This window comes from Lucilia cuprina, chromosome 6, assembly GCF_022045245.1.
Source record: "Lucilia cuprina isolate Lc7/37 chromosome 6, ASM2204524v1, whole genome shotgun sequence".
Classification (NCBI taxonomy): domain Eukaryota; kingdom Metazoa; phylum Arthropoda; class Insecta; order Diptera; family Calliphoridae; genus Lucilia; species Lucilia cuprina.
Window position 1 is genome coordinate 56,843,620 of NC_060954.1, and position 25,293 is coordinate 56,868,912.

Sequence of the window (25,293 nt, forward strand, 5' to 3'; positions counted from 1 at the left end):
GTGATTTTCGGGTGAAAACATAAAAGTCCATTTTCTGGCTAAACTAAAGGCCCCAGGGCAAAAAGGATTGAAATCTGTGATCACTTTTATTTTCAACCAAAAATCGATTTTTAAGTGATTTTCGGGTGAAAACATAAAAGTCCATTTTCTGGCTAAACTAAAGGCCCCAGGGCAAAAAGGATTGAAATCTGTGATCACTTTTATTTTCAACCAAAAATCGATTTTCAAGTGATTTTTGAGTGAAAACATAAAAGTCCATTTTCTGGCTAAACTAAAGGCCCCAGGGCAAAAAGGATTGAAATCTGTGATCACTTTTATTTTCCACTAAAAATCGATTTTAAAGTGATTTTTGAGTGAAAACATAAATGTCCATTTTCTGGCTAAACTAAACGCCCCAGGGCAAAAAGGATTGAAATCTGTGATCACTTTTATTTCCCACCGAAAATCGATTTTTAACTGATTTTTGAGTCCATTTTCTGGCTAAACTAAAGGCCCCAGGGCAAAAAGGATTGAAATCTGTGATCACTTTTATTTTTCACTAAAAATCGATTTTTAAATGATTTTTGAGTGAAAACATAAAAGTCCATTTTCTGGCTAAACTAAAGGCCCCAGGGCAAAAAGGATTGAAATCTGTGATCACTTTTATTTTTCACCAAAAATCGATTTTTAACTGATTTTTGAGTCCATTTTCTGGCTAAACTAAAGGCCCCAGGGCAAAAAGGATTGAAATCTGTGATCACTTTTATTTTTCACCAAAAATCGATTTTTAAACGATTTTTGAGTGAGAACATAAAAGTCCATTTTCTGGCTAAACTGAATGCCCTAGGGCAAAAAGGATTGAAATCTGTGGTCACTCTTATTTTCCACCAAAAATCGATTTTTAAGTGATTTTTGAGTGAAAACATAAAAGTCCATTTTCTGGCTAAACTAAAGGCCCTAGGGCAAAAAGGATTGAAATCTGTGATCTCTTTTATTTCCCACCAAAAATCGATTTTTAAGTGATTTTTGGGTGAAAACATAAAAGTCCATTTACTGGCTAAACTAAAGGCCCCAGGGCAAAAAGGATTGAAATCTGTGATCACTTTTATTTTCAACCAAAAATCGATTTTTAAGTGATTTTTGAGTCCATTATCTGGATAAACTAAAGGCCCCAGGGCAAAAAGTATTGAAATCTGTGATCACTTTTATTTTCCACTAAAAATCGATTTTTAAGTGATATTTGAGGGAAAACATAAAAGTCCATTTTTTGGCTAAACTAAAGGCTCTAGGGCAAAAGGATTGAAATCTGTGATCACTCTTATTTCCCACCATAAATCGATTTTTAAGTGATTCCTGAGTAAAAACATAAAAGTCCATTTTCTGGCTGAACTAAAGGCTCTAGGGCAAAAAGAATTGAAATCTGTGATCACTTTTATTTCCCACCAAAACTCAATTTTAAAGTAATTTTTGAGTGAAAACATAAATGTCCATTTTCTGGCTAAACTAAAGGCCGCAGGGCAAAAAGGATTGAAATCTGTGATCACTTTTATTTCCCACCAAAACTCAATTTTAAAGTGATTTTTGAGTGAAAACATAAAAGTCAATTTTCTGGCTAAACTAAAGGCCCAAGGGCAAAAAGGATTGAATTCTGTGATCACTTTTATTTCCCACCAAATATCGATTTTTTAAATGATTTTTGAGTGAAAACATAAAAGTCCATATTCTAGCTAAACTAAAGGCCCCAGGGCAAAAAGGATTGAAATCCGTGATCACTTTTATTTTTCACTAAAAATCGATTTTAAAGTGATTTTTGAGTGAAAACATAAAAGTCCATTTTCTGGCTAAACTAAAGGCCCCAGGGCAAAAAGGATTGAAATCCGTGATCACTTTTATTTTTCACTAAAAATCGATTTTTAAGTGATTTTTGAGTGAAACATAAAAGTCCATTTTCTGGCTAAACTAAAGGCCCTAGGGCAAAAAGGATAGAAATCCGTGATCACTTTTATTTTTCACTAAAAATCGATTTTAAAGTGATTTTTGAGTGAAAACATAAAAGTCCATTTTCTGGCTAAACTAAAGGCCCCAGGGCAAAAAGGATTGAAATCCGTGATCACTTTTATTTTTCACTAAAAATCGATTTTTAAGTGATTTTTGAGTGAAAACATAAAAGTCCATTTTCTGGCTAAACTAAAGGCCCCAGGTCAAAAAGGATTGAAATCTGTGATCACTTTTATTTCCCACCAAAAATCGATTTTTAAGTGATATTGGTATGAAAACATAAAAGTCCATTTTCTAGACAAACTAAAGGCTCTAGGGTAAAAAGGTTTGAAATCTGTGATCACTTTTATTTTCCACCAAAACTTAATTTTAAAGTAATTTTTGAGTGAAAACATAAATGTCCATTTTCTGGCTAAACTAAAGGCCGCAGGGCAAAAAGGATTGAAATCACTTTTATTTTCCACTAAAAATTGATTTTAAGTGATTTTTGAGTGAAAACATAAAAGTCCATTTTCTGGCTAAACTAAAGGCCCCATGGCAAAAAGAATTAAAATCTGTAATCACTTTTATTTCCCACCAAAACTCAATTTTAAAGTAATTTTTGAGTGAAAACATAAAAGTCCATTTTCTAGCTAAACTAAAGGCCCCTGGGCAAAAAGGATTGAAATCTGTGATCACTCTTATTTCCCACCAAAAATCGATTTTTAACTGACCCCAGGGCAAAAAGGATTGAAATCTGTGATCACTTTTATTTTTCACCAAAAATTGATTTTTAAATGATTTTTGAGTGAAAACATAACAGTCCATTTTCCGGCTTAACTTAAGGCCCTAGGGCAAAAAGGATTGAAATCTGTAATCACTTTTATTTCCCACCAAAAATCGATTTTTAAATGATTTTTGATTGCAAACATAAGGCCCATTTTCTAGCTAACCTAAATGCCACAGGACAAAAAGGATTGAAATCTGTGATCACTTTTATTTTGCACTAAAAATCGATTTTAAGTGATATTTGAGGGAAAATATAAAAGTCCATTTTCTGGTTAAACTAAAAGCCCTAGGGCAAAAAGGATTGAAATCTGTGATCACTCTTATTTTCCACTAAAAATCAATTTTAAGTGATTTTTGAGTGAAAAAATAAAAGTTCATTTTCTGGCTAAACTAAAGGCCCCAGGGCAAAAAGGATTGAAATCTGTGATCACTCTTATTTCCCACCAAAAATCGATTTTAAGTGATATTTGTATGAAAACATAAAAGTCCATTTTCTGGCTAAACTAAAGGCCCCAGGGCAAAAAGGATTTAAATCTGTGATCACTTTTATTTTCCACCAAAAATCGATTTTTAAGTGATTTTTGAGTGAAAACATAAAAGTCCATTTTCTGGCTAAACTAAAGGCCCTAGGGCAAAAAGGATTGAAATCTGTGATCACTCTTATTTTCTACTAAAAATCGATTTTAAGTAATATTTGAGGGAAAACCTAAAAGTCCATTTTTTGGCTAAACTAAAGGCCCCATGGCAAAGAGAATTGAAATCTGTGTCACTTTTATTTCCCACCAAAAAAAAAAAAAAAAATTAAAGTAATTTTTGAGTGAAAACATAAAAGTCCATTTTCTGGCTAAACTAAAGGCCCAAGGGCAAAAAGGATTGAAATCTGTGAGCACTTTTATTTCCCACCAAAAATCGATTTTTAAGTGATTTTTGGGTGAAAACATAAAAGTCCATTTTCTGGCTAAACTAAAGGCCCTAGGGCAAAAAGGATTGAAATCTGTGATCACTTTTATTTTCCACTAAAAATCGATTTTTAAGTGATTTTTGAGTGAAAACATAAAAGTCCATTTTCTGGCTAAACTAAAGGCCGCAGGGCAAAACTAAACTAAAGGCCCAAGGGCAAAAAGGATTGAAATCTGTGATCACTTTTATTTCCCACCAAATATCGATTTTTTAAATGATTTTTGAGTGAAAACATAAAAGTCCATATTCTAGCTAAACTAAAGGCCCCAGGGCAAAAAGGATTGAAATCCGTGATCACTTTTATTTTTCACTAAAAATCGATTTTTAAGTGATTTTTGAGTGAAAACATAAAAGTCCATTTTCTGGCTAAACTAAAGGCCCCAGGGCAAAAAGGATTGAAATCCGTGATCACTTTTATTTTTCACTAAAAATCGATTTTAAAGTGATTTTTAAGTAAAAACATAAAAGTCCATTTTCTGGCTAAACTAAAGGCCCTAGGGCAAAAAGGATTGATCACTTTTATTTTTCACCAAAAATCGATTTTTTAAATGATTTTTGAGTGAAAACATAAAAGTCCATTTTCTGGCTAAACTAGATTCCCCAGGGCAAAAAGGATTGAAATCCGTGATCACTTTTATTTTTCACTAAAAATCGATTTTTAAGTGATTTTTGTATGAAAACATAAAAGTCCATTTTCTGGCTAAACTAAAGGCCCCAAGGCAAAAAGGATTGAAATCTGTGATCACTTTTATTTTCCACCAAAAAGCGATTTTTAAGTGATTTTTGAGTGAAAACATAAAAGTCCATTTTCTGGCTAAACTAAAGGCCCCAGGGCAAAAAGGATTGAAATCTGTGATCACTTTTATTTTCCACTAAAAATCGATTTTAAGTTATATTTGTATGAAAACATAAAAGTCCATTTTCTGGCTAACTTAATGCCCTAGGGCAAAAAGGATTGAAATCTGTGATCACTTTTATTTTTCACTAAAAATCGATTTTAAAGTGATTTTTGAGTGAAAACCTAAATGTCCATTTTCTGGCTAAACTAAAGGCCGCAGGGTAAAAAGGATTGAAATCTGTGATCACTTTTATTTCCCACCAAAACTCAATTTTAAAGTGATTTTTGAGTGAAAACATAAAAGTCCATTTTCTGGCTAAACTAAAGGCCCAAGGGCAAAAAGGATTGAAATTTGTGATCACTTTTATTTCCCACCAAAAATCGATTTTTTAAAATGATTTTTTAGTGAAAACATAAAAGTCCATTTTCTAGCTAAACTAAAGGACCCAGGGCAAAAAGGATTGAAATCTGTGATCACTCTTATTTCCCACCAAAAATCGATTTTTAACTGATTTTTGAGTCCATTTTCTGGCTAAACTAAAGTCCCCAGGGCAAAAAAGATTGAAATCTGTGATCACTTTTATTTTCCACTAGTTGAGAAAAGGGAAAACATGAAAGTTCATTTTCTGGCTAAACTAAAGGCCCCAGGGCAAAAAGGATTGAAATCTGTGATCACTCTTATTTCCCACCAAAAATCGATTTTTAAGTGATATTTGTATGAAAACATAAAAGTCCATTTTCTGGCTAAACTAAAGGCCCTAGGACAAAAAGGATTGAAATCTGTGATCACTTTTATTTCCCACCGAAAATCAATTTTAAACTGATTTTTGAGTGAAAACATAAAAGTCCATTTTCTGGCTAAACTGAAGGCGCTAGAACAAAAAGGATTGAAAACTGTGATCACTTTTATTTTCCACTAGTTGAGAAAGGGAAAACATAAAAGTTCATTTTCTGGCTAAACTAAAGGCCCCAGGGCAAAAAGGATTGAAATCTGTGATCACTCTTATTTCCCACCAAAAATCGATTTTTAAGTGATATTTGTATGAAAACATAAAAGTTTATTTTCTGGCTAAACTAAAGGCCCTAGGGCAAAAAGGATTGAAATCTGTGATCACTTTTATTTTCTACTAGAAATCAATTTTTAAATGATTTTTGAGTGAAAACATAAAAGTCCATTTTCTGGCTAAACTAAAGGTCCTAGGACAAAAACGATTGAAATCTGTGATCACTTTTATTTTTACCAAAAATTGATTTTTAAGTGAAAATATAAATGTCCATTTTCTGGCTAAACTAAAGGCCCTAGGGCCAAAACGATTGAAATCTGTGATCATTTTGATCTTTCACTATAAATCGATTTTATGTGATTTTTGAGTGAAAACATAAAAGTCCATTTTCTGGCTAAACTAAAGGCCCAAGGGCAAAAAGGATTGAAATCTGTAGTCACTCTTAAAATCGATTTTAAAATGGTTTTTGAGTGAAAACAAAAAAGTCCATTTTCTGGCTAAACTAAAGGCCCAAGGGCAAAAAGGATTGAAATCTGTGATCACTTTTATTTTCAACCAAAAATCGATTTTAAGTGATATTTGTATGAAAACATAAAAGTCCATTTTCTGGCTAAACTAAAGGTCCTAGGGCCAAAAGGATTGAAATCTGTAATCATTCTTCTTTTTCACTAAAAATCGATTTTTAAGTGAAAACATAAAAGTCTATTTTCTGGCTAAACTGAAGGCCCTAGGGCAAAAATAATTGAAATCTGTGATCACTTTTATTTCCCAAAAAAAAATGCCCTTGAACTGTGTGCTCAAATAGTCGATTTTTAGTTAGAAATTAGTCAGTTTATTCGTTAATTGGAATTTAATAATTTTTATTTATTCAAACAATTAATTGACAAATACCTATACATTGATAACCCGATTGAGGGTTAATCGTTTAAATACTCTGCTGATCACTAGGAAAGTACATCAATTCACTTACCTTTAAAATTGCCTCTATACGTGTTAGCTAAAATGATTTTAACAAACGAGTAAACATTTAACAAAAATATTTACTCTCGAACCGTTTCCCGCTTTATTTTTATTATTTACTATATAGGCAACTCTATTGCCCTTTATGATTACACTAAAAGCAACAAAAACACTTGTTGTCAAAAATATAAATATTGCACTTTTTTTCTTTATTATTTTATTTATTTCTTTTTCTTTATGCTTTATTTATTGCTAGGCTTTCATAGAGATTTAACTTATATTTCTCATGCTCTTCTTTCGTCAACAAAAAAACAACGCATTAAATTCTAATGTAAATCACACCACACTCAACCCACATTGACACAAACTCATGTGTGAAGGGCTTTTTGCATTGAAAAGAAGCAACAATAACGTTAAACAAACACCCGTAATTACAAGAACAACAAACGAACAAGAGTAATCGCACTTATTTTCAGTGCGGATTTTCTTTCATGGAATGATTTTCAAAACAAAATTAATAATAACACTTTCTTTTAATATTTATCAACATATTTATTAGTTACTGTATTAAGATCACTATTTTAGGGTGTTTAGAAAATTTTGAACATTTTTACTATAATTAAACTTTACTTAAAGTGGACGAACGTTTTCGACATGTCAATTTAGTGGCAAACGCGGCAGAACTAAACATATTCATTACTAAGGCAGAGTTGCCAGTGAAGAGATGAATTTGTGAAATAAAAGGATGGAATACCTATATAAAAAAGGATTGCAATTGCGGGAAAAAGGAAAAGTAAAGTAGAGATTTTAAAGGCATAAGGTAAGTTATTACTTTTTGTGATTTTGTTTAAAATTTGAAGTTAAGGTGGAACTACAGAATGCACATTGTACGAGGCAACGCGTTATAGTCTTCTGTCAAAAGTTAGTTATTTATTTAGTTAGTTAATTATGTAGTTAGTTAGTAAGTTAGTTCGTTAATTAGTTAGTTAGTCAGTTATTTAGTTAGTAATTTAGTTAATTAGTTAGTAAGTAAGTTAGTAAGTAAGTTTGTAAGTTAATTAGTTAGTTAGTTGGTTAGTTAGTAAATTGGTTAGTTAGTTGGTTAGTTGGTTAGTTAGTTGGTTAGTTAGTTAGTTAGTTAGTTAGGTAGTTAGTTAGTTAGTTAGTTAGTTAGTTAGTTAGTTAGTTAGTTAGTTAGTTAGTTAGTTAGTTAGTAAGTTAGTTAGTTAGTTAGTTAGTTAGTTAGTTAGTTAGTTAGTTAGTTAGTTAGTTAGTTAGTTAGTTAGTTAGTTAGTTAGTAAGTTAGTTAGTTAGTTAGGTAGTTAGGTAGTTAGGTAGTTAGTTAGTTAGTTAGTTAGTTAGTTGGTTAGTTAGTTGGTTAGTTGGTTAGTTAGTTAGTTAGTTAGTAAGTTGGTTAGTTAGTTAGTTAGTTAGTTAGTTAGTTAGTTAGTTAGTTAGATAGTTAGTTAGTTAGTTACTTACTTACTTAGTAATAACTAACTAATTATATCTAACTATCTAATTACTTACAAATCCTGCAATTCCTCATAATGTAACAAAAAGTATTACAAAATTTTTCTCTCACTTCTCCCACTCCCCATTGCAATTATAATTTTATCAATTAAAACCCTTCTTCTGACAACTTCTTCCTTTTACTGGCAACTCTGTCTTATTTATGAATACATTTAGTTCTCCCGCGGTTGTCACTAAATTAACTCGTCAAAACTTTACGTCCGTCTTTAAAGCATTCCAATAACAATAAAAGTGTTCCAAATCTTAAAAAATCGCTAAAATAGTTATCTTAACAAAGTAATCTAATAGAAAATCTTTTGAAAAGTATTAAAAATTAAGTGTTATTATCAAATTTTTATGAAAATCAATCAATGAAAAAAAATATGTCTCAAATTATAATAAGTGCGACTACACTTGTTCTTTTGTTGTTCTTGTAGTTACCGGTAGTTGTTTAAAGTTGTTATTGCTTTTTTTCTATGCAAAAGCCCTTTACATAAGAGTTTGTGTCAATGTGTGTTGAGTGTGGTGTGATTTGCATTTAAAGTTGATTTGTGTTGTTGTTGTTGTGTTTTTCCCATTTTTTATGAAAGAAGAGTCTAAGAAAATAAGAGTAAAATCTTTATTAAAGCAAAGTAAAAGAAAAAGCATAAAGAAGAAGTTGCAAAAGAAATAAATAGAACAATAAAGAAAAATGCAATGTTTACATATATTTTTGACAACAAGTGTTATTGTTGTTTTTAGTGTAATCATAAAGAGCAGTAGAGTTGCCTATAGTGTAAATAATGTAAATAAAACGGAAAACGGTTCGGGCGTTAATATTTTCTTTAATAAATGTTGATAAATTTGTTGAAATGATATTAAACTAACATGTTTAATGGCAATTTTAAAGGTAAGTGAGGAAATTTTCAATTAATAATATGACTAAAATATTTGCTCTTGACGGATAAACTTATCTAGTGTTTGTTAGGGTATTTAAACGATTAACCGTCTAGCGGCTAATCGTTAAATACTTGTAAATTAAATGTTCGAATAGATGAAAGTTATTCGATATCAAATAACGAATAAACCGAATGATTTTTAAAAATTAATTAATATTTAACAAAAAAATGTACTATGTAGATATATATCATGCAAAGTTCAGCAATCTTAAGGTGCAAGTACATAACACGCATTGAGGCGGCAATGCGTTTAAGTTTTTCAAACTTTTCGCGTTGCCGCGTACAACGCGTGTTGTGTACTTTTACCTTTAGAAATAATGATATCGACAGTTTCGAGAAACATTGTTGTGTTTTATTAAAGCTTGAAGTTCACACCACGCGTTCTACGCTTTCTCGCATTCTAAGCGTCTGTCAAAAAAATAGAATTAAGGTATTTGTACGCTGAAAGTTACAAGCACAAAAGCGTAGAATGATTTGACGCGTAGAAAGCTTGAAGTAGATCTACTTTCTACTTCAAGCTTTCTACGCGTCAAATCACAAGCGGCGCACGAACATGTCAGCTGATTTTGACATTTTATATTGTTTATTTAATGCGTATATATAAATTTTAATAAAATAAAATGAGTTTAATGAAAAAATAAATTAAAGCTGTAGAAAAAGGCGAATTTTTTTAATAATAAAACAAAAAACTTACGCTTAAAAGGCGTCGCATGTAACTTGAAGCGTAGAACGCAAAGAAGGTATGAAAAGAGCGTAATGCTTTGACGCGAAGACGCGAAGTGTGGACCTCCGGCTTAAGAAGTTCTTCGATAAGAAATTGATCTCGATTAAGTCAATAATTATAATGTTGTTGGTTTTAGGATGAAAAATATTATAAAATAGGCCTTGAACAACGTACTTTTCTTCTATTCGATTAAACGAAAAAATATGAATAATCTGATTATTAAGTGACTAACATGAAACGTCAAATACTTAATTGTCAAATAAATCCAATCAAAACAAAATATCGAATAATTCAACGCACTGAACAACGATCACTAGCAGATCAATATCATAAACTTTTATTTCAATTATAGACTATGAATAGCCATAATAAAACCCAAAATGAAAAACATATGGTCCTTAACTAAATTCACAACTAAATATTGAATAAATTAAAAACAAAGATCATAAAATATTTGGGTTTCAAATATTAAAAAAAAAACTCTAAAACTCCATATGTTTTATGACCGACAAAACAGTTTGATACAAACGATATACAACTGACATAATATTTTGACAGATTAAAGGTACAAGCACACACACTTACACACATACTTGTCTTGTCAAATTCAATCATATATATTTTTTTATTTCGTACAAAAAATTAACACTGTAACACCTTTTTTTATGAAGTTGATGATGATGATGGGTGATTAATTTGAAAATTTCTTAAATTGAAAGACCACCCAATTAGTATGGTCGGTTTCCTGGTGATTTTAATAGTTTACAGCTCCAAAATCGCCTCCAAAAAATGCCACAAAACCCTAAAATCACTTAAATATGATAGTGATTAAAGAACAAAACAAGATGAACAAACTCCTGCTGGGCTATGTTCTTCTTCTTGTTTTTTTTGAAATACAATTTCAACTCAAATTGTTTGCTGTTGAGGCAATCATGTGTGCTGATGTGCTAAATCTCATGTCCACATGTCCATCACGATGTCTAAAAATATTTTTGAAAAATAACACCAACAGACAACAGATTACAAGAGGTTTAAGCTTAAAACATTTGCTCTTACCTTAAGTGTTTGTTAAATTATTTAAAGGCTTAAACTGGTATTATGTTGTAAAATTCCTAAATTCATGTAATAGCAGTTACAAAGACAACTGCTTAAACTAAATCTTATTTAAAATATTCTTAGCCCATTTTGTTTATAATTATTATCCTTAAGATTTTAAGCCAAAGATAAGATTTCCTGTAAGTATATTTTGCAAACAAATACAAATTTTTCTAACGCCCTTTGTAGTTAGAGTTAATTTTTTGTTTTAAAAAAACGTTGACATTTGGTTTTAAGCGGCTTTCGTGTGTGTGTGTGTTTTCTTTTAGTGTAAGACAATTCTTAAGGACATTTTTTCTTTGGTGATTTTTTTTATTGTATTTTGATTTCTTTAATTGTTTTGTATTTTGGTATTTTTTGTTGCATTCTTTAGCTATAATTGCATTTATTGTTTTCCATCTAAAACCATTTGACTTCCTAACTTTAGTTGTGTTTTTTTTCCTTTCTATAGCTTCTTTGTCTTGGGCGGTTGTTACTTCAAAAAGTACCGCCTGGACCACCATGTTTGCAATTTAAGGAAATATAAATTAAATTTTTTAACAATATAATTCTAAGGACTAACTTTATGACTTATTGAATGACAATTTTTGTTTTTGTAAAACTATTTGTATATTTTTTGTTATTTTTTTATAAAAAGAGAATTACAAAAAAAGTTAGAAGAAGATGATTATTTAAAAAAATACATTGGTTTTATATAAAAATATCTAAAACAAATGGATATTAGTTTCTTTAATGTACCGATCCTTTGTAAGAAAAATTTAATTCTTAAAACGAACTTGATCTTTAATCGAATTTTATCACACGATGATACTAATCTATTAACTAGTCTATTGTGGCTAGTGTGTGGCCTCGTCTATATCAGACTATATATATGTATATATAGTCTGCGATCTTCTTTATTGATTAGTTCTTTCACTTCTCTATTGACTTGTGTATGGATTACTAAAAGAATTATATCAGTATTCCGTTCAAGAACTTCTGAATTATTCTACACCTCTATATAGTTTAATTTTCGATTTGTTGTTGTACGAATAAGAAAAACAACAAAACAAAACAAGTTTCCGAGTACGAGAAACTCTGTACCGCAAAAGAGATGAATGATATTCTTTCTCTTTTTCTCTTACTCAAAATCAAAAGTTTCCTAGTTTGGGCCGGCACTGAGTCAATATTGAAGCCCGCGAATACATTTCCATGCCATTGGCATTTGTATTTGATTTCGTAAGAAATTTCACAAAAACAACTATAATGTTTTCTTTAAAGGATTAAGATTTTATAAGTTTTTTTTTAATTCAAGAGCCACCAGCAACTTCTTAAATTATTCATTCGAATATGTGGGCGAAATCTAAAAGTCCCGAATTCTTCTTGAACTCGTATTTTAAGTAGAGATCATAACTTCTGAAAATTTACCGTTTTAAATTATGAATCGTTACACGATCATCACAAATACAACAGCAAGTTTTTTTATTATATTCCGTAGGCCAGTTTCCCGTTCCGCTGTCAAACTAGGCTAGTTAGTTATATCACGGAGTTCATACCATTATTCTTAAGTCGACAGGTTGAACTTCTAGATGTTAAACTTGCGATTGAGATCATGTAGAGTTTCACTTTGAATCACTGATCGCAGCTAGAATATCATGGTCAAGTGGCGGAACATTTAAGCAGTAGTAATCCATTACAATACTAATGGTTCTTGACAGGGAAACAGAACGGGTCTAGGAATTTATATTAAAAACCCACAATCCCCACCCCAATACCTCTAGTCGGCCGGGACTATAACTTGCTGATTACAAGTTACTGCCTGGCTTAGTCCTTGGTCTAATCAGAGAACCACAAATCTGGTACTACGGGTGGCCAGTTGACCGTAGGACTATGTCCTCGCTGGCCAGTTGGTTGAGGTTCCTTCGGTAAACACGTAGAGGTGCTGTTGCCAACTTAACAGAGGCCATTCAATCTGCATGGTTGTAAACGGAAGTGACGTTTTACTATATGTGATCAATAAACATACATAATTCCTCAAAGGTTTTCGGGTCCATAAAAATTACAACGATTTAGGTGAAAAATATAATGCGAGCTACTGGACAGCAGCTGTTACCTTTTATTAACAAAAGCTATATACATATAAAATAATAACGACAATAATTTTAGTTAAAGACATTTTTAGCAACATCTGCTTATTTGTGTAATTAAATAAACAAAAACACAAACAATATTTTAATAAATAAAAGTCTTGTAATCAAGGGAATTAGACAATAAAAAAAGTGAAATCAAGAAAACAACTGTCACACACATGCCAACAACTCTTATGACCCACGTACGATTTCAAAATAGAAAAAGTTTCTTTTAAAAATCACTTTTTGTATCATCATTAGCAGTAACACGCGGACAACCAACAATAAAAAAATGTCCTTTTCATTACGTAGCTATTCAGAGCAAAATGTTAAGATTCAATGGAGGAACTGACTGAAAATGGTTGCACAAATAATGACTATAGTTAGTTATTAATACACAAATAAATGAAAAAAAAGACAACACTATAAATCCTTGTTGGCAGAATAAAATGAAAATGACAGACAGTAGTTTTCGTTTTTCATAAAAATCATTATCATCAGCCATCAGCATTATCCTGGTGCTTAAGTATAACAATTGTTTGTAAAACAAAAAAAAATTGATGTCAACAAATTATATATAGAAAAACATTTTGATAGAAATAATTCAAACAATCCCTAAAGTGGCAGCTGTGCAATCTGATTGCAACATTTTGTTTGATTCGTTAAACCATAAATACAATTACAAATTGTTATTGATAACTGTGAAAGTGTATGTGTGTATGTAGTTTTCATAGATATAAAATCATATAATAACTACAACATTTGACATTTTGTAATAGAGCTACAACTAATAAGATTTTCTCTTTTTTGCTTGCTAAAAGCTTGTGGTAGAATTAGAATATTGTAGTTTTAATGTTTGCCTCAAAACCCTGTAGGTTTTAAAGTAATATCGATTTTTAAATTCTAAAGGAAATGAGTTGTTATATATTCATTACTCATAGTTTCAACTCTTTATATGTATTAGCTTATTTCACCTTGTGGGTTTTTAATGCAGTCGAAGTGCTTTACGTGAATAACTGGCGTATGGCCCTATCTCACGGTGGTACTTTTTCAACCACTGGGTGAGTAAGAAGTAAACAACTCACCACTATCCCTTTGTGTATCTTACACGCATGTTGCAAACTTTTGTACATGGATGTACCGGTACTCGAGCTATTGTTGCCCCATTGCTTAATTTCCAAGATGTAAAACGTCACTTCCGTTTACAACCACGCAGATGGGATGGCCTCTGTTGATTCGGTAACAGCACCTAGAGACGTTTTCGGTAGACCGAAGTACAAATTCGTCAAATAAGCCAATATTGGGTTCTTATTCACAGGGACACACTGTGGCAATTCTAGTATGTATGAACAGAGTTTATTCTGATCATATCTGGACAGGGAAAATTCATTGGTATCATTTGTATATGATACCTTTCATACATCATCAGACAACCCAGCACACTTCTCATTTATCCGACACATTCATAAGAGAAAACAAACGACACATTTATTATTGGTGAGCGGGTGGGTGAGGCCCGCATACCCCACATTCGTCCCGTATCATATGCAATGACCCCAACCCATTTTCAACGCTTAGTCCCTCCGCCACTCCTTGTCCTCAGGAACCGAACTTATATCGAAATATTGACTTTACCTTATATCAGTCTTTTAAGCGCAACTCACTCTTCCTGCGAATTTGGGTTTTAACCACAGCCACTACGTGGATCCCGAAGGAACCTCAACTGACCTGCCGTAACGTAGTCCTGCAGGAAACTGGCCACAAGTAGTACCATATTGTGTGGATTTCTGGTTAGACCCCCTGCGAAATCATATCAAGGACTAGCCGAGGAGTGAAGCGACATTACCAGTTTATAGTTCCGGTAGAATAGAGATAGTGATCTCTTTACCCCTTGCTTGAAATAGTTAGTTAGTTAGTTAGTTAGTTAGTTAGTTATTTAGTTAGTTAGTTAGTTAGTTAGTTAGTTAGTTAGTTAGTTAGTTAGTTAGTTAGTTAGTTAGTTAGTTAGTTAGTTAGTTATTTAGTTAGTTAGTTAGTTAGTTAGTTAGTTAGTTAGTTAGTTACATAGTTAGTTAGTTAGTTAGTAAGTTAGGTAGTTAGTTAGTTAGTTAGTTAGTTAGTTAGTTAGTTAGTTAGTTAGTTAGGTAGTTAGTTAGTTAGTAAGTTAGTTAGTTAGTTATTTAGTTAGTTAGTTAGTCTAGATCAAATTAGGAAATTAGTGTTTGTTTATCATAATGTTTTCTATCGATCAAATATTTGAAACACATTCTTAATTGAGTCCAAATGTTTAGTCCCAATGTCAAATCGTTACAATACCACACTCCATATTGCATGGTAATAACGAAAATCAAATTTCTTCAATATAAACCATCATCATCATTATCAACATCTCACGGATTTTTTCCTTTTTTCCACACTCACACATAAATTAGCAAACAAATCATAACTAATAACTATTCAAGTCTTACAACAACTTCCCCTCTCTAGCGTGATGCAACTTTTATCTGGCAATAAAATGAAAAACACAACTACAGACAAATAGAAACAACAAATAACTGTTTAAAAATTAAATGATCCTTAACTAGCAGCCATCATAAATCAAACTATAAAAACAAAACAGACAAAAAAAATTAAAAGAGATAAAAAGGATTTGTTTTGGCTCGTTTTCTCATACAAATAAATAAACAAACAAATAGTTACACAGACACAAACGTTAAATAGACAAAGACAAAGCAAATAAACTATGTTATATACAGCACACTAAACCCCAAACGCTATAAGTTTTAACTCATGTACTCGTTTAATGCCTTTAACTCCTTTATATTGTTGTTGTTGTTAAATTAACAAATCCTTTGAGAATTGATTTGTGCACGCCAATAATAAACTCCCATTGAAATGGCAAAAAACATTAAAACTCATGTAGATGTTGATACTGCTGCTGCTGCTGTTGGGAAAAATATTTAGATTATGTTGACTACTTGTAGATAGATGATGCTCTTTTGAGCAAGGGGTGAGTTGAGGATGTTTTTCACCCTATTTCTATCAGGGTTTGGATTTCGTTTATGTTCTTTTGAAATTGAAAATTGTCAAGCTCTTGAGCCTTCAATTGATAAATGTTAAAGTGAATGACATAATCAGTTCATAATCAAAATATTACGTTGTTTTTCAGGGCTTCTTAAGGGATTAGGGAAATTGAATTTAAGGATTTAGTGGAAAATAGTAACGAAATTATAATGATGTTTATTACGTTTCGTTGTGAAAGGGGCGCATTGGTGGGAATAACTGAATGTAATGGAGAGCGTGTTTTTATAGAAAAATCTTCTAGAATGGTAGCAATTATTATAAATATATATAGGTTAGGACTGGAACCACATTTCTTTTACATCATGCGTAGTTTTTCTAGTCTATTTAGTTCTTTAACATCGTATCCGAACCTATCGATCACACTTTTAGATTTGAATTTTGATTGTAATGGGGAATTATCGATCGAAGTTTTATAGGAAAGTTAAATCCGGTAGATCATCGCTGTAACCTTCCCTCATTATTTGCTTTATTCCGATCTTCTAATTTTTTGAGCTCGTCGAACTGGCTTACTATCGGACTAACATCGGATCTGTTGACAGCTCTTTCAAGTGTGATTTTTTCTTAATTGGGAATTATCAAACGATTTTACAGGAAAGTTAAATCCTGTAGATCATCTCTCTCAGAATGTTTAGATCTAATTTCGAGAGTTTTACTAACCTTCCCAATTGCTCTGCATCGAACTGGGTATGAAGTACAGTATAGATGTCACTGCCAGATGAATGGTCACTATCATTATACACATATAATTCTTATTAGAGATTGCTGTTGTTTACTTGTAACTCCCTTACTTGTAGGGAAGAGAGTTCTTCTGATATCTAGTTCTGTACCCTCTTGAAATTTATGTGATTCGGTACAATATCGGTAAGAAAGATTAGACTAACAAGGATCGACTGTTGTTTACTTATAGCTTCCTTACTTGTAGGAAAAGTAGTTATTCTGATATTTAGTTACGTAACGATCGATAAGAAAGGTTAGCCCAACAAGATCGCCGCTTAATGCTATATACAGGGAGTTCTGCGTAGATGTTTTTTCGTAAGCAAAGTTTCTGTACCAATGCTAGTTATCCCTTTGATCAAAACCCATCAGACGTTTCCGATCGAAATAAGAAATATTCAGAAATTTTTCGAACATTGATCCCAAATAGACAGTCAAGGTCAAATAGAACATTAAAGCTAACATTTCTGGGAATATGATTAAACTCATGAGCGACTCTAAACTGGTTGATGGGACCGTCATAGGAATCTACAAATATTGAAACTACTACGCCGAACAAAGTTCCTTTAACAATGTTACATGTCCCTTAGATCGAAACCCATCAGATGTACCCGATCGAATATCGAAATAAGAAATGTTCGGATATTGTCGGACATTGATCCCAAATAGTCAGTCAAGGTCAAATATTATGCTTCATGAGCGGCTCTAAACTGAGTGATGGAATGGTCATAGGAATCTGAATATATACTCAGTGAATATTAATGGGAAGTGCAGAACAAATACAGAACTGGACGAGTAATCGAGAGATTTAAAAGCTCTCCCAGTTACAAAGAGAAACCAGAAGTTATCTCAAACCCGATGTTAGTCTGATGATAACCCAGTTCCACGAGTACAACTTCAATAAATTGAGCGATCGGAATGTAAATAAAGCAGATCAAGTGGAAACGTCAGTGAAACTCTCGAAATTAGATCTAAACCTTCTGAGAGAGATGATCTACCGAATTTAACTTTCCTGTAAAATCGTTTGATAATTCCCCACTAAGAGGGACTCATTAAACAAAAATCAAACCTAAAAGAGCTGTCAACAGATCCGATGTTAGTCTGATGGAAACCCAGTTCTACGAGCTCAACTTCAATAAATTGAAAACTCTGGAAGTAAGAGCGATAATTTACCCGATTTAACTTCCCTGTAAAACATCGATCGATAATTCCCCATTACAATAGACTTGTCAATCAAAAATCAAACCTTAAAGTGGGATCCATAAGTCCGGTAACGTTTTATTTGTGTAAAGATCGTTCACAATATACACAAAGAGATCGAGCTTTGCTTACTAACAAAAGTATTGTTTTTTTTTAATTTTTTTTAATGAAAAATCAAGTGCAAGATTTCATTACAATTTTGACATCCTTAAAGACAAATTTTCTTAGAAATCAAATAAATTTCCACCTTTTACTTAATAATTAAGGCTACAATAAACCTTGTCAAACTCGTACTAAATATTTGCCAACTCATTTAAAATCTCTTCTTTCATTCAAAAATTGATTTGATTCCCTGTCTTTATAATTTCATATTACAAAAGAAACTAAGAAAAAATTCCAATAAAAACGCCTTCCTGTAAACAGTTTTTGGGCCTTTTATTAAACATTTATTTAAAGACCTTTTGCTGATCAAATAAAAACCACTTTGTTTTGGCAACACAGAGGAAATTGAACAAAACAGTTAACAATATAATGTTAAGACAAAAAAAAACAAACAAATATTCCTCCTGCCAAGTGTGCAAATGAATTTTGCACACATCCTGTGGTTGTTGGTTGCATGCCACTGCTATAGAGCTAAATAATACAGCCTAACACAGGACAATGTAAAACAAACAAAAAAAAATATTTGTAAACTAAATTTTTTTCTAAATAAATTTTTATGCTTTGATATTATAATAAAAACAAATTTATATAAAACCAAAATATTATTGAAAAGAAATTGTTTTACAGAAGTCTTTTTTTATTATTTTGCTGTAAATAATAGTATAATTGTAAAGGACTACAGGATGCCTTAAAAACAGAAGTTGCTTTGTCATATTTGTGGACAAATATTATAAATAAAGAAAAAAAGTAACAACAAATTTTTAAACCACACACAAATCGAGTCATTTTTGTGACAATAACATTTGGGTTGTGGCTTTAGTTGGTTTTTTTGTCTGGATTTTTGTTTTCTTTTTTCTCTGATTAGTTGACTTTGGCAAACTAATGAGTCTGCATTATGTTGCATGTTTAGAAATTGCTACTGCTTTGTGGCATTTTGTGTGTTAATGTATGTGGTTTGTGGATGTAAATTTTGTATATTTTTGCCTCTACAGTAGTAGTGTTTAATATCAGATTCCTTTCTTGTAGGTTTATTATGCGGAGTTTTTCTAAGCTTTAGTTTTGTAGCCTCTGGGTATCTGTTTAAACTTGCACGATTGGTTTCAAATCGGTTTATTGCTTGTCTATCAAATACAACATTATATAATCCTTGAACGGAAATTAAAATGTATGAGACAATCAAAGGGTTGAAATCGGAAAGTTTGAATCAGACATGGAAAATACTTTGAAATTGTACTCAATTTTTTCAAACAAAGCACTTTTTAGTATTTAAAGTACTGAATAACATTTCAAGGACCTTTGAGTAGTCTTTAAACTAACTTTTGACTAGACTGTTGAAAGGTCTGTGGACAAGTCTGTTGACTAGTCGATAGACAATTCTACTGACTAGTATTTAAATTAGTTGATTTACTTGTCTATTAACTAGTTCGTTGACTATTCTATGGATCAGTCAATCGATTTGTCAATGTACTGATCAGTTGACAAATCTATTGACTAGTCTTTGGACTAATAAGTGGACTAGTATGGTAACTAGCATGTTGACAAGTATATTGACTAATCTATGGACTAGTCTTTTGATTAGTTTATTGACTGGTATAGTTTATTGACTAGTATAATACTAGCATATGGACTAGACTGTTGACAGGTCTGTAGACTATTCCATAGACAAGTAAATGATAGATAGATAGATAGATAGATAGATAGATAGATAGATAGATAGATAGATAGATAGATAGATAGATAGATAGATAGATAGATAGATAGATAGATAGATAGATAGATAGATAGATAGATAGATAGATAGATAGATAGATAGATCGTCTATCTCGTTGACAAGTCAGTTGAAGTGGACTAGTAGCGTAACAAGTCTATTGACTAATCTATGGACTTGTCTTTTGATTGGTTATAATCTAGCCTATTGAATAGTCTATCGGTTGGTATATTACTAGCATTTGGACTAGACTGTTGATAGGTGTGTAACAAGTCTCTTGACTAGTCGATCTATAAGTATATGTTTATGGACTAGTAAGTAAATGTTTATGGACTAGTTCATTGACTAGCTAGTTGATTAGTCTATTTACTGATCAATTGACAAATCTATTGATTAGTCTTTGGACTAATAAGTGGACTAGTATGGTAACTAGCAGGTTGACAAGTCTATTGACTAATCTATGTACTAGTCTTTTGCTTAGTTTATTATCTAGCCTATTGATTAGACTATTGACTGGTATATTTACTAGTATATATTAGTTAGTCAATGTACTAGTCTGTTCACTATTCTATGATTAAGCCTATTTACTATTCCATTGACTAGAAGTCTATGGATTAATCTATATCTGATTTGGATGAAACTAACAAACCATTTATTTCTAAAACCTTTTTGAAAGATATTGATGGCCGATCGTTGTCATGTCACCATACCTGTAAAGTCCATAATCAGGGCATTTTTCGGCCAATACTTGCTTTAAAAACTACTACTACCCCGAAGAACGTTCCTGTTACAATGTTAGATTTCCCTTAGATCGAAACCCATCAGACGTACCCGATCGAATATCGAAATAAGAAATGTTCGGAAATTGTGGGACATTTATCCCAAATAGACAGTCAAGGTCAAATGGAACATTAAAGCTAACGGACGAGTAATCGAGAGATTTAAAAGCTCTCTTAGTTACAAAAAAGAACCAGAAGTTATCTCAAATCTGATGTTAGTCTGATGGTAACCCAGTTCTACGAGCACAAGTAAATGTGGACAAGTTCGTGTTTATGGACTAGTCAGATGATTAGTCCATGGATTAATCTATATCTGGTTTGGACAAAACTAACAAACCACTTTTTTCTAAAACCTTTTTAAAGATATTGATTTTCGATCGTTGTCTTACCGCAATCAGTTCAGCTACTTGGCTGATCTTAGGCTCTGAGTTATCGTAGTTTTACCTCGCAAGTAATGATTCAGTTATAAACTACTTTCAAGGTCTCGTGACTTCAACTTTTATGGTACTCAACTTCCCAGATTTTGAATGAATGCTCCTCTTAATCGTCTGTAATTAGCTCCACATGATTTTGTACGCTCTTCTTGAGTTTGATAATGATTTCTCATGGATTAATGCTATAAATTATATACTTTTTGGAATTCAACTTCACTGATTTTGGATGAATTATGCAATAACTTCGAAAGACTTCGTCTTCTGTACCATAGAAAGAATATTTCTTTAACTTAAGATTTTGGCTCGATTATTGCTTTAGATGCTTTTTATCTAAATTAATACCTCAAGTTAAGTTTTCTCTTGAAAACGACCTCAAAAGGTAAAAAACAAACAAAATATTTCTTTTGTCCCCCAATTAAACCGTGTGAATGTCTCATTTCGTATAAAATATTTTAATCAATTGAATATATATAAAAAAAAATTGTAAATAAAAACTGTCAAATATATTTTATTACCACAGATCTAGCGATTAATACATTCTTAAAAACAAAAATAAACGACGACATAAAATCCCAAGTCTTCACCATACAAAGCCTTACAAAATGATCGTAAAATCAGAAAAACAAATAAAATTTATTTAAAAATATTTAGAATTGGATTGGTTACAAAATGTTAAAAAAAAACAAAAACAACAAAGAAAATCTGTTACAACTCAGACACACATTCAAACAACTTATAAAATATTTATAAAGTTTTTTTTTTTTTCATTCAAAATTTTCAATTTTTTTCCCCACCTTTAAATTATAAAACAAAGATTTAAAATCCAATTGTTTTTTTGTGGATGTGGTTTTATCAAGCACAATTATGGCGGGTTGCCGCCGCCACCAACACTAACAACAATTTAAAGTCAAGCTTTAAAAATGCATTAAACAAAAAACATATAAACATAATAATATTGTGGCCAGATTGTAGCTGCTGTGGAGTTGATCATGAAACTGTTTAAGATGAAAACGAAGAAATATGATGATGATGATGATGTAGTCAATCGATTGTTGCGTACAAATTCACGATCAATGTTTAACATGCATTTTCTCCATCTCTATAAACAACAAACAAACAACATTATCGATCGTTACTTGAATGTTTTATTTTATTTTTCATATAAAATTTCTGTTATATTCATTGTCCGCCATATGCATTTCATAAAAAAATCAATACAAAAAAAGTTGATTTTTCGTTTAATAAACTCGTAGTTTTATGTTGTTGTTGCTGTTGTATCCCTGTGTCTGTGTCTTGCATTAGAGGCGGGGGACAAAATCATACAGAACAAACAATCAAATGGTCAGCAAGTTTATTAAGAATTTAAATGGGCAGGCAATCGTAAAATGTTTACAATACTACGTGAACGTTGAATATCTGACGACTGATTGTGAATTTAAGTGACTGAATAGTTAAGTAAGTGAATGAGTTTTTAGTTAGTGAGTGTTTGGCAAAAAGCAAAGTGTGCAATCTTGCTTGTCTTGTTGTTTAGGGTCTTAAGAGTTTTTTGTTTTTTATTGAATTTTAAAGATTTAGAGAAAAGTAAATGTTGCGTGACGATTCCTGATGATATTAACCCTTTAAGGGCAATTCAAATTTTAAAAAGCTGTAGACTATATATAGTCAGCACTAGAATATAGAATAGACCATATGATATGATATGATGTGATATTAACCCACTAGAATAGACCATAAACTGGACTAAAATATAGACTAGACTTTAGCCTATACGATAGACTAGACTGTAGACTAGACTATAGACTAGACTATAGACTAGACTATAGACTAGACTATAGACTAGACTATAGACTAGACTATAGACTAGACTATAGACTAGACTATAGACTAGACTATAGACTAGACTATAGACTAGACTATAGACTAGACTATAGACTAGACTATAGACTAGACTAAACTAAATCAAAACCAAAGTATAATCAAGACTATCAACTATAGTCAAAGCTATATATGTATAGCCTTTACTCCAGTCAACGCTATAGATTAACTACAGTCAAGGCTGTATAATATACTATAATCAAATCCTTATATAGTCAAGACTATAATCGCCATGGGTTAACGCGTTTTAAATAAAAAACACAATCAATTTATTTCAGATACAATCCTTTATTTTTTGTACTTGAAAAAGATTTTTTCTGCTCTGATTGCAAATTCTACATTATACCAAAATATAAGTCTGTCCTTAGATCTTTGCAGTCAAAAAATGCCAGTTTATGGCTGCTCTTGCAAAGATTGTGTGGAAAAAATGGCAGGAGTAATATGGTTAGTTTATGTATGTATAAGGTTACATTTAGCCATGGTTAGGTTATGGCCTGTTTTGTGCTTGTGTGTGTGTATTTAATTTAAATAGGAGATTTTTGTCTTTCTTTTGGATGATTGGTATCACGATAATAAAGTTTTCAACTGACTTCACTTAATTTTGTGCTCGAAAACAAAAGCGCGTAAAAGCTGTATAAAAGCAATCAATGTGATTTTTTTTTTAAGTTTGCTTCGTTTTCTCCAATAAAGGGGACTTTATTTAACGGTTTTATAAACTTAAAGAGTTTTTTTTTGTGGATGGTATTTTTAATTGGCTTTTAGTTGATAATTAAGTTCGTAAAAATAAAAATCATAAAATGATAAATTTTAATAAAAGTTAATTGACCGACGCTCAACTTAATTGAGTTTTGGTTCTATTTAATGTGAATATTTCAGTTTTGTTAATCATTATGAATAATGTTAGAAGAGTAAAGTTTTTTGGAATATATATGATGATAATATATTGTCTCTATTTACGCCCCCAATTTGTTAGACAACTCAGGATGTGTTTCTTTTACGCTTTGTAATCTTTATAAATTATATATTGTAGAATTTGTTTTCAATTGTTTCGTGGCGGCTTATAAACCTCTAATCAAATACATGGGAAACTATAATCTTTATATCATTTATTATAAGGAAAAGAATACTGCAATATGTATTTTAAATAGTTTACACCATTTCCAAAGTAATCCAAAATAATGAACATTTTAGTCACAAATAGATGTCAGAACCAAATAATAGGTACACGCAGAGAAAGAAATACAATTTAACACTGCTACAACAATCATTATACGATTTCTGCAACAAATTACATAATATTATGGGTACTGTAATCATAATTTTACTTGACGCAACCATATTTTAAGAATTTTCATTCAAATGGTTACCACAATAGTATACTTTTGATTACTACAATCATAAACATGTTTATCATTATCATATCTATCATCACATTACCTTAATAATATTTTACTAAAACAAACTTATAAAAGTTATAAACTTCGAAACAGTGTAAACTAAATTGAAATTATTACCAAATCATGTTCAATATTAAATAAAATGAAATAATAAATTTTCATTTACAACACGCCATTTCATCCACTTTGGATTATAGAAAACTACACACACACTCGCTGGAAAAAAACTTAACTTACTTAAAACCAATTGAATTAAAGCAATGAAGAGGATGTAACGAAACGATTTACTATCAAATATAAAACAACCCTTGAAAAAAGACATAAAAGACTGACGGACAGGAAAGCAGCCATAATGATGAAACAGCAAAAAATTGTAATAATACTGCGTTTATAAATGTTGTAATATTAACTTGCTATTAGAAATTTTACATTGTCATCAGTATTATTGCAACCACCACCCTTATGGTTTTAACGGTTAACCAATAAACCATCATCATCATCAATCTACATCAGTAGCTGTGTAGCATCATGTTTATGCCCGATTCTTGACGGTTATAGTCACCTAGATTATTGACAAGACTATAGACTAGCCTATAGAGGAGGTTATTGACAAACTAAATAATACTATGGACAGACTTCAGAAGAGACTATAAATTCGACTATAAACTAGTAGTTTAGATTAGACTATAGACTACACTAAAGGCTACACTATAGACTTGGCTATTATTAAGACTATAAACTGGACTGTAGACTAAACTATAGAACAGACTATCAAATAGATCATAGACACGTCTTACTACCAGACTTTAGGCTAGACTGTAGAATAAACTGTATACTAAGCTATAGAGTGGACTATAACTAGACTTATGATTTACCTATAGACCAGACTATAGACAATACTTTCGAATAGACAATTAGACTAGACTCGACTATAACGGACAAGATTAGTCTAAACCAACGGTTCCCAAATGGGGGTCCGCGGACCCCTAGTGGTCCGTAGCAAAATCCTAGGGGGTCCGCGAAGTCGAACGAAATAATACAAAGAATAAAAAACAT